Source organism: Arvicanthis niloticus, chromosome 19 (genome assembly GCF_011762505.2).
Source record: "Arvicanthis niloticus isolate mArvNil1 chromosome 19, mArvNil1.pat.X, whole genome shotgun sequence".
Taxonomy (NCBI): domain Eukaryota; kingdom Metazoa; phylum Chordata; class Mammalia; order Rodentia; family Muridae; genus Arvicanthis; species Arvicanthis niloticus.
Window position 1 is genome coordinate 12570542 of NC_047676.1, and position 12938 is coordinate 12583479.

Genomic DNA, 12938 nt, shown 5'->3' on the forward strand with positions numbered 1-12938 from the left:
AACTCTTGTGTCAAAGCAATTTCAGAAGCAGTGGTGCTAGCAATTAATGTAATTCTAAACAGGTAGCCATGCTGTGTTCTAATACCACTGGTACTGTTTTTCTCTTTTTTTCTGAAAAAAAAAAAAAAAAAAAAAAAAAGACAGCAGGCTAGATTTAGCTTCCAGAGATGAGATTATCAACTTCAGTTTCAAGTCATATTAGGCTGAGTTGTTATCACAGGCAGATCAAGAATAACCTGGAGAATGAGCACTTACCTGCAGTGAAACAGGAAACATCATTATCATGGATACAGGGGGCAATTTCCTTACTTCCTGGAGGAATGGCAACACATGATTTTAGTTACCTATGAGGCAGCCTATATCTGTGTTCTCCAATAAGGTAGCTCTTAAACGCATATAACTGCATACATTTAAACAAAAACCAATTAAAGTTACAGAAACTTGGGTTTTCCCAGTTTTGAGTGCTATAGTTGTCTATAGCTACTTTATTAGGCAGCAAAGAACATGAAACTTCCAATTATTTTTTATAGTTTTATTGGCTAGTGGTGCTATAGGTTATTATAATGTTAGATCCCCCCCCCCCAGTCTGCTTTTATACCATTTTAATTTCGTGTGAGTATTAAGGTCAGTTGTAGGTTCAGGAACTAGTAATACAATAGATGCAAATAGTCAAGAATTAAGCAAGACAATAAACACAAATAGTCATCTTGTTAGATTTTTTTCTTTTTTTATTGGATATTTTGTTTATTTGCATTTCAGATGCCTTCTCCTTTCCCCATTTCCCCTCCCAAGAACCACCCTATCCCATCTCCCTTCTCTTTTTTTCTTTTATATCATTTTAATTACATGCAAGTATTAAGGTTAGTTCTAGATTGAGGAACTAGCAATACAATAGAAGCAAATAGTCAAGAAACAAGCACAACAATAAATAAAAATAGTCAAAGAACAAGCAAAGCAATAAACTAAGTTTCTTGAACACTCCCATGATCACTGTTTCTAGGGGCTTATCAGGATGACCAAAATATGTGAGCCAACTTCCCTGTCCCAGCCCAGGGTCATTTCCATGTCTGAAACCTACTTCCTTGTTCTAGCCTAAAATTTAGATTCCTGACTGAAATTACTTTTTGTTCTAGCCTAATATTTAGATTCCTGCCTGAAAATATTTCTTTGTAAGAAAAAGTAAAAGAAAGCAGAGAGCTTGAGGCTGTTTATTGATGTAAATCATTGACCAGCACTAGCTGCAAACCTGTGCTCTGCCTCCTATAGGGGACAACAAGCAAGCAAAGGTCGAAAAACAGGTACAGAACAGGAAATCATCTCCAATCAAATGATGCCATTTCAGATACCTCTGATGCCACTGATTGACTCTCTTGAGATCCCAGAATCTTGGTGACCTTTGTAATGTTACAAATACCCTTTTATATGAAAGTGTGAGTCATACTTCTTCTACATGGAACTTCATACACAATAGAACAATAAATTGGAAACCCCGTTATGAATAATAATTCATAGTCTAGTGAATATATATGTGTATGTATGTGTCTATGTATGCTTCACCTTTCCAGTATTAACTTCAAACATTTATCCAGGAAGTAGAGAAACTTTCATCGTATTACAGGTTAAACAGAGCTGTCTTTAATTTAAAAGTTAAGGTCTTCTTTTTCTGGCTAATTGTCCTCTTCCTCAGTCCCTCCCTGTACAGGTGCCAAAAGCTTTCTGTGAAGAAAATATTTTTATCTGGCGTCAGTGGGAGGGGAGGCCCTTGGTCCCATGGAGGCTTGATGGCCCCAGAGAAGGAGGATGCTAGAGAGGTGAGGCAGGACTGGGTGTGTGGGTGGGGAAGCACCCTCTTAGAGGCAAAAGGGAGGGGGATGAAGGATTCCTGGAGGGGAGACTGGGAAGGAGGATGACATTTGAAATGTAAATAAATACAATGATTAATAAAAATATCTTGATCTTTCATTATGCGGCCCCTACAAAACATCAATCTCTCCTATACTTCACGTAGATATGTCTTTCAGTACCTGCTCTTTCATTATCTCTGCATATTTCAGTCACAATAAGCACAGTGTTGTCTTTTGTTCTTTCTTTTACTTTTTTTTTTTTTTTTTTTTTTTTTTTTGAGAGAAGCTGAGACAGCCTCTCTCTATGTAGTCCTGACAATTCTGTAACTCACTCTATAGTCTAGGCTGGCCTTGAACTCACAGAGATCCTTCTGCTTCTGTCTCCCAGGTGCTGGGATTAAAAGTGTGTAAGAAACCACCACACTTGACTGTTTACTTTTTTAAAAAGAAAAAAAAAAAGAATTACAACAGTCCTCCTTTAATTCACATCCGCCAGCCTCTTAGCTACGTCCCTTGTACCCATTCCATGCTTTCCCATTCCCAAGTTGATAGCCTGGTTTTTGCTTATATTTGTTACACACACACACACACACACACACACACACACACACACACACACATGCACATGAACAATGAACATCTGAACACATAGACATATGCAAGCACACGTGTGTTTCCAAGTATATTTATGTATCCATAGAAATAGAACATGCTGAATGCATTTTGGTTGTTTGTGTGTATGTGATTTCAAGGCTGAATACTATACATAGGACAACCAATGAAAGGGCTCATCCCTTCGGGAGGCAAAAGTCTCTCTCTCCCCATCGTCAGTAGTTGTCTATAGTTTTTCTTAACCCCCGATGGTTTGAACCCTGCAAAGTTTCCCATCTTCCTTGTTAACATGTCCATTGTTATTGCTATACACCGGGTGTGTATATGAAGCCATTTCTGAACGAGACTGCATCACAGCGGGCTTCCTGGTCTTCTGGCTCTTACAATCTTCCCACCCTTTTGTTATGTTAAAATGAGTCATAAATGCAGGAGCTGTGATGTTTCTTTTTCTTAACGTCTATAATCCGTTATTATTCTAAGGATGAGAGAAATTTATCAGGCTCCATTCATTTTGTAGAAATACTCTCTTTCAACTCTATTGGAACCAAATGGGAAACCATGTGGCATTGTGGCACTTTACAGAGAACCCCATGTATACATCGAAGGGTGCTACTTTTAATAGCTCAATGTTAAATTTCCATTGGGATTTTTTTCTTCCCGCTGGGAAATTTTAATTTAATTTTTTTGAGACTTTTACTCTTGGGGACTGTAATTATTGTATTTCATGGTTTCTATTTGTATGTATGTGTGCCTGCATACGCATATGTGTATATGTGTATGCATATATTTTAAACCATCTCTTTATCCCTTCAAATTCTCCCATGCACCCCCTCACAAATTCAAGACCTTTTCTTCTTTTAATTATTGGTGTGTTTTGCTGTTGTTTTCTTTTCAAGCTCTCCTGGAAATATTTTCCTGATAAACTATTAGCTTCCTGTCAACTATTTTTTAAAAATGCTTCACTTTCCACAGACAGTAAATATTTAATAAGGTTTTCTGGTCAACTTTTCAGGTAAGGATAAGGTAGTTTTTGTATATGAGAAGGATGCTACCTAGGGAAAGCATCAGCATCAGTATTTGGATGAAAATGAAGGAGTCAGCATGGCGCAAAGGGAATGGGGAAGACAATTGAGAAGTCCCCAGAAGGACCCACAAAGAACTCTTCAGAATCTGGGGGAGCCTTCAATACAACCTGAGGCAAGACATGCAGGCCTTTGGTTATTGAATAAAGGTTACTCTTGAAGGAAGATGTGATTTGAGGTAAGAGCCTTTGTTAAAGGTTGGCTTCTAGAGAATAAAATAGTTGCCCTAGCAGGTGGAGGAAAAAATGTCTTAGTCCTCTAGGTCACCTGTACAGGGCTCACAGCATCCATGAGAAGAGGGTGCTTTAATGAATTGCCAGCAGCAAGCCTTGTGCAAAGTAGATGCCCATAAGTGGGGCTTTATTTGAAATTTTGTTTGAGGGATCATCTCAAATCATAAAATCCTAGAGTGGATGATACGGTGATGTGAGAAAGCTTTTGACAGTTTGCCCCAGGCTCTGAAGATTTGGTTTTGGAAAACCAATATTACAAAGGTATATAGATGAATATCAACTTTCCAGGGTTTCCCCCCAAGGGATAAAGTCTATGTGCATGATGCTAAATGTAATATTCAATATTTGGAAAAAATTGGTTTAATTACAGTTCATATGACTGAAATACATAGCACCACAAATCATTTTTCATTCCTGTGACATTTAATAATTTCATTTTAATATGTCTTTTTCTGCCCAGCTTTTTGGTGTTATGCAGCGACAGCTTTCACTTTTTTTTTTTTTAAAGGGTGCACAAAGTCAGGCTACAAAATTTTTAGCTCCATTTTAGTTCTGGCATTATAAAACTTAACATATTTATACCTAACAGACTGTCCAAGCTACACTGAAGAATCTGAGTGTCATTTACATAAGAATATCAGCATACTTCAGGGTATTAAAATAGCATAATAATGTTATATAAAATAAAAGTTGCTGCAGATCCTTACACACACAGGAATATGCTAGACAGTGAATTTTGTCTACATTCTCACTCTACCTTAAGAATCATTTGTACTGATTATTTTAAAATAGTAGTTTCTTGAGTTTATACATCTGGGAAAAATGTGTCTGTTGTCAAATAAAAAAAAACATGCTTAGTTGAGAGAAAGCAGGACAAACTTTTAATTTAAAAAAAATAAATGTATTTACTTGGGCTTAAAATAAATACAAAAAAGAAAAACCTCTCTGAAAAGAAATAGAGAAATCTTATTATATTCTTAGAACCACCTTGAATTCATGAGAGATTAAGGAAGAGGACTGTGGAAGAGTCAGGGAGTCAGGCTCATGCATATGGATGGAGGGCACCATGTCCAGCTGCACACAAAGAGCTGACTTTGCTGTATTAGCAGGGTGGCCTAGGCTGCTGGAAGATAAATGTAGCCTCTTTCATCCTCAAGAGTTGTGCCTCTCCCAGCCATCCTGTTTCTCAGCGCATCCTCATGACCTGCTTCACACTCAATATGTGCGCCATCTGACCCTGGGCTTAACCTTGGGAAGCATCAGAGTAAAGAATGAAATCAGTTTTATCTCCCAAAGTAGCTAACAGTTGGTGAATGATTTCCCTTTTTCTGGGCTGCTTCCAAGAGCAGCTCCTTTACCCACCTCATCATATGCATACAGGGGATCAGCTCTGTGTTGAATATTTGCTGCAGTGGTAATTGCATCTGAGCTTCAAAACACTGGCCAATCATTGCCCTGAAGCCACTGGCCATTTTGGATGTTTCTCAGTTAGAATTCGGATCAGCTCATGCATCACTTCCATGGAGATAGCAGCCTTATATCTGTTCTTCACTTGGGTGTACTTCATCCTTCTGAGTACAGCTGCCACCATACCACCCAAAGACCTCACTTCTTAGTTATTGTATTAGGATCATGATTTCAACTTATAATTTTTTTTTGTGGTGAGTGGGCACAGGCATTTAGTCTATAGGAACCACACAATACCGATTTTTCTGCTCATGATTTTGTAGTCATGCTAGAGACATGGGTTTTTACTTTAATGTGAGTCTCCATTTCCCAATAAAATTTGTGGATGCACACAGAGGTGGTACAAGGGAGTGGATGACATAGATTGAAGATGAGTTCTTGAGAGGCAAATTTAAGCTTATTTTTTAAGTAAGAATAAATATTTTGAGAACAGAACAAATATGGGTAAAAGGAGGGAAAGAGGTAGGTCACACTGTGAGGAAGTGAACACGGTGTCTGCTGGCATTGGTCACAGTTTTTATGCTCGAGTTTTAATGCTCCCACATTAGATGGAGACACTCAGAGCTATACAACACTGTTATGAATCACCCAGGAACCATTCATTATACGTAGGTCACATAATCTTACCCAGAAATCCAAGTACTCTTGTTTTCTCTCTTCCCTCTTTCCTATTGATAATGTTCTTCTCAAGTGTCCCCAGACTGTCATTCAAAACTGCCACACCCAAAGGTTTAAGGATGATTGACTGTTTCGAGGCATGCCGGGTAAAGGAGGACAGGATGCTCCACATGCCAAGGAAACCAGATGAGCTACTACTGTTGCACTGAGCCAGAGCAAGGCAAGAACCTGGAATGCATTCTAAAAAGTCAAATGCCCACCATGAATCTGCTTCAACTCCACCTTTTGATTATGAGTTCAGAAGAACAGCGTGAATCAAAGACAGGAAGGATAATGAACCAAAAGGAAGACAAAAAGCAGGGTGGGGGATGGGAAAAAATACAAAATAGGGTCACCAGAATGCCACAGTAATTAGGAGAGGGATAAATATACATTCCAGAGGTCTCCAAAGGATTAATTTTTGACACAATTAATTCTGTTTGCTTTGGAAATCTGAAGTGGATTTGGCCCTCATCTGGATGCAATTGAGTCTTCCCAATTCTAGGCTGCATGGTTATTTTTTTCCTTACTTTAATATGCTGCTAGTGCCAAAAGTCCTCTGGGTAAATATATCAGATTTATAAAAATGCCCAACAAAATCAAATTAACCAAATACTGCTGAATGAATGACTCACAAAATGTGACATTTTCACTGAACAAATAAATTTTTTGCTCTCCATTATATTATGCTAAGAAAAAAAGAAAGAAAAGGTTTAGATAGATCCAAATACCTTAGTGCGTTTATTATGACCATGTGTGTAATACAGTATCCTGATTTCACATGCAGGTAGGTAAAAGGTGGGGCACATTATTTGAAGGATTATCAAAATACCCCATTTAGAGATCTGCAGCATTCCATATGCTGTTCAAGTGGATGCTCCTTAGGTCTCAATGTTATGCCATAATTTTTTTTTTTTTTTTGAAAAGTGTGATGGGTATGTTAGGCTGTGGAAAAAGTTTTGTGAATCAAAATACATCGCAAGTTTGTCATCCAGGAGCTCATAAAAGTACATCTTTTTGAAAAGGGTTCATGCTTGGGAAAAGAATGCATCCCCTTTATGGAAAGATTCAGAAAGTGAGAGGACCTGATACTGGGGACCACTTTTATAATCAACCCAGAAACAGTGTATAATAAGGCTTATGTGTAAATGATCCATACTAATTCTGTATGTCTACTGATTCAGTGTGATGTTCCATTACATGCATACATTGTTGTGGTGGTTTGAATGAGAATGGCCCCCATATATTCCAATACTTGATCCCTAGTTGATGGGACTGTTTGGGAAGGATTAGAGGGTGTTGCCCTTTTGAAGGAGATGTGTTACTGGACACAGGCTTTGAGGTTTCAACACTGAAAGTCATTCAAACTTAGTGATCTGTCTTCATCTTTATCTCCTTTGTCTCTTGTCTGTCTCCTTCCTCTTTCTTCCCCCCCTCTCTCCATCTCTCTCTCTGCTCTCTCTCTGTCTCTCCCCATCTCTCTTTTCCTCCATTCTCTCTCTCCCTCCCTCTTCTCTCTCCCTCTCTTTCTGCTCTCTGTCTCTCTGTCTCTGTCTCTGTCTGTCTCTCTCTCTCTCTCTCTCTCTCTCTCTCTCTCTCTCTCTCTCTCTGTGTGTGTGTGTGTGTGTGTGTGTGTGTGATGGTTATTGTGGATCAAGTTGTAACCTTTTGGTTACTGCTCCAGCACCATGCCTGTCTGCCTGCTGCCATGCTGCACACCATTAATACTTACAAAATCTAACCTTCTAAAATAGCCAACCAATTAAAACCACTTTCTTTTATACTTTGCTTTGCTTGTGATAGCTTAGTACAGCAATAGAATAGGGACTAAAATAAAACATAAAAATTAAACCTGGTCAGCATGATCTGTTACCTCAAACATTTATCATGTCTTTCAGGGAATCAATTTTATCAACAGTAGCTAAATGGGGTGTTAATTTTACTGCAGATTAAGCATGCATGGTGCATATCAACCACTTGATTCTCTGTGTGTTTAGTTATGATAACAGATGCTATCTATGCTAGATAAAGCTCTGTGAAGCTTTGAGAGGTCACAGAGCTGTGGCATGGCTAGGATGATGGTTAAGTGGGTATTGTGCTGCTTCTATAAGTTGCCCTGGTGGTAGTGAAGTGGAAGTGGGAGAAACTGAGTGTTTAGTCTCAGAATCCATACAAAAGCCAAGAGCAGCAAAGTCTATCTGGAAAGCTAGCACATAGAGTTCAGCAAAGCAGCCAGATCCTAGGAGGTGCTGGACCATCAGCCCAGACAGTTCATTAGTTCCAGGTTCAGTGAGAGACACTTTCTCAAAGATCAAAGGGGACACTGGCTGCCAACCTGTGACCTCTGAGTACACACTCATACAGATGTGTTTGCACCTGCTCACATACACATGAAGAGTTACAAATCACACACAGCATAGCATGCACAGAAACAAAGGGAGGAAGAAAAGGGAAGAAATAGCACAGATCAAATAGCCCAGATGCTGCCTAGAGAACTGAAGAACCTCACACATTGCTTGGGTTCATCACTAGAGTGTCTCCAGAAAGATACCTTGACAAAAAAGCCTAGTGGTAACTCTGAAGAGGCTCTGTTTAGTGCCTCTGCAAAGTTCTCCATTTTCTTAAAAATACTTGTGAAGCAGCAGGAACATTATGAAGGATCTATAGTCATAGAGGATTCTTCACCATCATAATCTTTGTTGGGGAATTTTCTTAAACCACAAATATTTCAGCTCTTCACAAAGAACTACAGGCAACTAGGAAATGCTGAGATTGGGAAAAATAGTCTTTCTCAAGGGAAGAACACAGAAATTGGTTATCTTATAGCAAATAGTCAGCCCTGAAAGTATGAGCATACAAGCAACACTATACAGACTAGCAGGTTATGTTTATGTATTTAAAACCTACATAAATGTATGTAACAGCAATTAATGAAAAATCCATTAATTTGAATGACAGAAAAAAGAGGTATATGGGGGGTTTGAAGGAAAGAATTGGAAGGGGGATGACATAATTACATTTAATCTCAAAAAATAAAATACATAAGTTTTTAAAGTTTACTGAAGCCATTTTAGCATAACCAGAAGCATCAGAAGTGACTTTGAAACTATACATTCTAGCGTATTTTTTTTTCAGATGAAGCTAGAAAGTGCACTATTCTAACCTGGTAAAATATACAACTAGAGCCCTTTCTTCCATCAATTAATTTACAACTTATCATCAGTAGGTGTGATTTAGTTTTATATTGGCTAGAATAGTTCATTCATTTTCATGATTAATCAACTTTATATTTGGCCAAACAATTCACATTTATTTTGCACTAGTCAGCTTCTGTAACAATATACTTGATGGAATTAACTTAGGGAAGGAGAAATTTAGTTTGGCTCACTGCTTCAGACCCTTCACTCTGTTTGGCTGACCTGAGGCAAGACAGAGAATTATGACAGCAATAGACTGTGGCAGAGAGATTTCTCAACTCCTGGAAACCAGGAGGCAAAACACGAAGGGAAGGAGAAGGGGACAAGATATATTCTTCAAAGCCATGTCTGAGACCTATTTCCTCTGACTAGAATCCATGGCCCAAGAACACCACCAGAGTTAAAAAAAAATGTTTTTATATTTTTATTCTTGAATTGTGCTCATGTGTGGGCACGTGCATATGTGAGAACAGGTACCAGCAGAATCAGAAGGAGGGTTGGATTCCCTGAAGCTTGAATTACAGGCAATTATTGATGCCTGACATTTGCACAATCAAATTATCAATCTGTGGATTAAGTCACTGATGAAGTAATCACGTCATGACCTAATCACTTCACCCAAAGTGATCTCTGAGCACAGCGTCAAAGGAAACCAAACCTTCACCACATGAGAGAGTATCTTATATTCCAATAATAGCAGTGTTCCTTTGACAAATGTGGCCGTGAACGTACTGTATCACCTCATAATTTATTTGCCTTTTCCCCTTTTGTTTCAAATCCTTTCTTTCTCTCTGTTGCAAACATTTGAGAAAGCGTGAGTGTGTAGACTCTTCCTTAAGCTCATTTTCTAGGATCTCGACCGGAACAGTGTCCAAAAGTTCTTTTCTGTTTAATGTCTCCCCAGACCCTTTTCAATTTCGATCCACTAGCCCAAGGCCAGATTGTGAGAACAGAGTGAAACTTGGCCAAACCAATCTGTCTTTCCACTATTGCCGAATTCCCATTAACCAGAGATTTACCCCAGGCATCGATTATGGCTTGCCTAAATCTCAGTCCACCAAGGCTCTTTTGAAATTATTTAAAAACCAAGGAAGAAAAAAAAAAAAAAAAAAAAAAACCTCCCCTTTCCTCGTGAACAGCTGTGAGTAAATCTCTTGTTGTTATTGTACAACTGCAGCAGATACTCAGAGAGGTCAGATCCTGAGAACAAACGGAAGTTATACAACAGAATGTTGTCCGATGACAAACCGTTTCCCAATTTAAATTCTTTCCTCTCTAAGCTTCCATCCTGTCTACTTCTGTTTCCTTTGTTAGCTTCTCTAAACACACATGACTAATGTCTTCACCTGCCTTGATGCTTAATTTATAAATAAACACCATGCATTCAGTACTATCTGCAAGCACATTTTTGAAAGCTTTCTCCATGTGTGTTTGTAAAGTGTTCATCTTCCCAGAAGACTGGGAAGGCGATTTTTTGCCTGTTTAAATCAGGGTGACTTCAGACAATGTGAAACAACTTTCAGATATTTGAGTAATTTTCTCCTCTGGTACATAGTGGTCCTGGATGTTGGCCATGGATCCATTAAGTAGAAGCATTTGGGGGGGTGCGTGGTCCCTGTTTACTTTATTCCATTGATCATGCATCCCTGTAAATCACATGTCTCCTGATCTTTGTATGAATGTAGGTTTAGACACCAGGCAAAAAGTTCGAATCTCCTTTCTGTATGTTGGCGCCATCTCTTAGCTATTTTTATTTTGATTCTTTACTATGCATACCAGCCAAGTTACAATCATCTCAGGATTTCTTTGTCCTCTCTATTCTCTCCAAACACAATTACCATAGATTTCTAGTAGGTCAGTGGTTCTCAACCTTCCTAATGCTACAGCCCTTAAATTCAGTTCCTCACGTGGTGGTGACTCCCCCCAACCGTCTCATTGCTACCTCATAACTGCAAGTTTGCTACTGTTTCGAATCATAATGTAAATATCTGGTATGCAGGATGGCTGACACACGACCCTACGGGTTGAGAACCACTGCTATAGCCTAAACACTAATCCCACTCTTGTTTTCTCATTTCTACCAAAAGTGGATATGTTTTCCCCCAGAGAATTAAGTACTTTCTGCTTTAGCAAAGCTTAGTTACAGTGTGTGTATGTGTGTGTGTGGGGGGGGGGAGGGGTCTGTGAGCAGAAATGCAGAGAGAAATTATAAGTCATGTTGAGGGACACCTCCTCTCAGGTACTCATAAAATTTTTAGGTATAGTGACTTTTCCTTGTTCATTACTTCAAGAAGGAAATTTCTTTGCTGGTCAGTAGACTTCTGTGATCTTAGGTAGGAAAATCTTTAATCTCCTCTTCCTGCATTTGCACAAGGCCCACACTGTGTACTTCATCACCCCAGCAACTCAATCAATGATCAGATGTGGGTCCTGATCTTCCACACAGTGTATTGTATGTCTGAAGAAGGAATGTTCCTCTCTAAGCCATCATAGTTATAAAGCCTCCAGGCTTTGTAATTATTTAGCTCTCATTTTCTTTTGTAAATACTTGCTGTTAAAGAGTTGGTACCCAGGTCTCTCCACCGTCTTTGCTGTCACCTTGGCTCATGCTCATCAGGCAATAACAGTCAATGTACTTCCCCATTACCCAATCTCTAGCCGTCTCATGTCTCTGTTTTCAATATGTACCACTTTGGTGACTGTTGTTCTGACACTTGCCATCCCCATTGGCTCCAAACAGAAGGGAAACCCCACTCAAAAGGATGGCTCTCTATTACTATCTCATCCAAGAGGCCTAGAATTTCTTTACAACGAACTTTGAGTTCTGACTTAGAGTATGGGCAGAGGCTGATTCTGAAAGGGAGAGAAAGCAAATCTAAGGGTTTATGTTACCAGACTGATGATGGCATCACCTGAGAACCCAGATGATTGTGTAGACATGAAGGATGTCCCCAGGAAGGCTGAATGGACCATTGCTCTCCAGAACATTTATTCTGGGGAAGTATGATCAGTGATTCCATTGTCCCTTTTTCTAGCTTTGGTTTTCAGTGCCAGACTTCCTGTGTAGTTGCTAAAGAAGGATCTACAGTATCAGAAGAATAGGACCTGCACACGAAAGCTCTCGTATCTCTTGCTGCTGTAAGTCCCTGATCCTGACACAAATCATTAGAATCAGCAGTGTTAATATATGTGATGACGTTCTCTGAGGGGTGGCGTGGAGGGGTGGCGTGGAGGGGTGAGAAGAGGGGTGGTTACCGTCTTCTGACAAATATGAAATGTTTCAATGGACCTAAAAGCAGGGCAGGTTTCCAAGGCCTTGAAACAGCCAGGTCTAACTAGATGTGTGAAGGTGCTTGAACTGCATCCAGTAGCCATGTATAACATTGTCTTTTCTAAGCCTAAATTATGGTTATTTAAACATTGCTTGTGGTTGGGTTGGGCCATGCTACTCCAATATTTCCTCTTGTGACCTTGTAGTCAATGTTACTTAACTAATGATTCAAACTCCAGCAGCGCTGCAATTCCTGCTGGTTGTCAGACTATCAGAGAGCAGCACACAACACTAAGTACCTGCCCCTGTAGAATAATATTCAGATAGACAAGACAGAGAATGGATAAAGAGAGACAGCAAACCATGTTCTGGTCTGTGAAGAAGTAACGAAGTCATTGGAAATAATAATAGAACTTAGAAGTCCAGGAAGGATTTGTTGAGAAAATGACACTAAGCAGATGTATAGGAAGTTAAAATCACTTCACAGGTATAAAGGACCCATAGACACTCAATCAATTCACTATAGAAAGGACCCTTGACAGTCAATGCTACTTGAGACTTATAGCCTAGGACTT